Source organism: Limulus polyphemus, unplaced genomic scaffold (genome assembly GCF_000517525.1).
Source record: "Limulus polyphemus unplaced genomic scaffold, Limulus_polyphemus-2.1.2 Scaffold254, whole genome shotgun sequence".
In the NCBI taxonomy this organism is placed as follows: domain Eukaryota; kingdom Metazoa; phylum Arthropoda; class Merostomata; order Xiphosura; family Limulidae; genus Limulus; species Limulus polyphemus.
The window spans coordinates 442,703-444,140 of NW_013665864.1; positions in this window are offsets into that span (position 1 = coordinate 442,703).

The following is a 1,438-nucleotide window of genomic DNA, read 5'->3' on the forward strand; positions in this document are numbered from 1 at the left end:
ATGAAGAAGGGAGCAAGTTGCACGTGGGGAAAAAAAACGCGCCTGATTTAAATGTCACACCTGAACGCTCACATCCTTTTAATTATGTTTGAAATTATGAACATTGCTCAACATCATGAAAATTAAACCTTATTTTCAATAAGCAATCCTGAAAAATATTTGGGGGTGCTTAACTTTTTTCTAGGTGTATATATATAAATGATTTATTTTGGAAAGCTAAAAAAAAAAAATGACATCGATATCTTTATCAGGAAAATAAATTTATAAACAATTTTTCAACTCCAGAATTATTTTCCTTAACATACAGATATATTGGCAATTTAATTTGTATTAATAATCTACTAATATATAATTATATTGGTAAGATGTATCCTACAATTCTAAAGATTGAGAACACTTTTTTGTATCAAATACTGAAGTACATTATTTAGATTTAGACATTAAGATAATTATTAATTACAGTAATATTAATATTTATGATAAAAGAAATGATTTCACATTCCAGATTTTTGGACTTCCCTTTCCAAATAGTACTGTACCAACAAATGTCATACAGAGTATTAAACATTCACAGCTTTTTAGGTATTGTAGTAAATTACAATTCTTAATATCTAGCATTAATTTATTAGCACACAATCTGATTCTTAATGGGTTTGACGAGAAAACTTTAATTCAATATTCTATAAAAAAATATAAAAATTATTGTTAAGGAAATAATTGGAGTTACTTATTGGACATTTCATATCTTACCTGGGTAGATTAATGTAGTTTTATCACCTTCCTTATATAAAATCTGCTACTGTGTGGAAGTTGTACTAAAAATTTTGGTTGGCTTTGTATAGTAATGCCTTAACATCTTGGTAATTATGTCCAAACATCGTAATGGGGGCTGAAATACTAACTTCAAGGACAGTTTTGATGTCTTGTATTTTATTATTTCTTTCTTTCTTCTTTTTTTTTTTTAGAAACATCTTCCCACATCTGGCTGCAGACAGCTAAAGGTATTAAAGATGTGGGATGTTGCAGGCTAGAGCATCCACATCTTCTCCATTTTGTTTTTTTATGCATGTGAGGCTGGTGAAGTTGAGATTAAACTGGACAGATGGTGTACCCCCCCAACACAATTTGGGTCTTACTTCCACCACGACCTCAAAGAACCAGGGCACATTAATGACCCATCTTATTATTTATGTCCCAATTGGATGTTTGTTTTATGGCTGTGATCTTGTTTTTTTTCCATACAATTACATTTAATTATATATTTATAAACTGAAGATACATATAAAAACCAGACTCAAAACCTTACATAGAGGTGTGTGTATGTGTGAGGGGCAAATCGGAGTCTTCACACAGCCGACCAAAGGGCACGAAAGATGGCCCTGAATTATAGATATTGGAAAAAAAATTTAACACGTGATAACAATTTAAGATGTGGAAG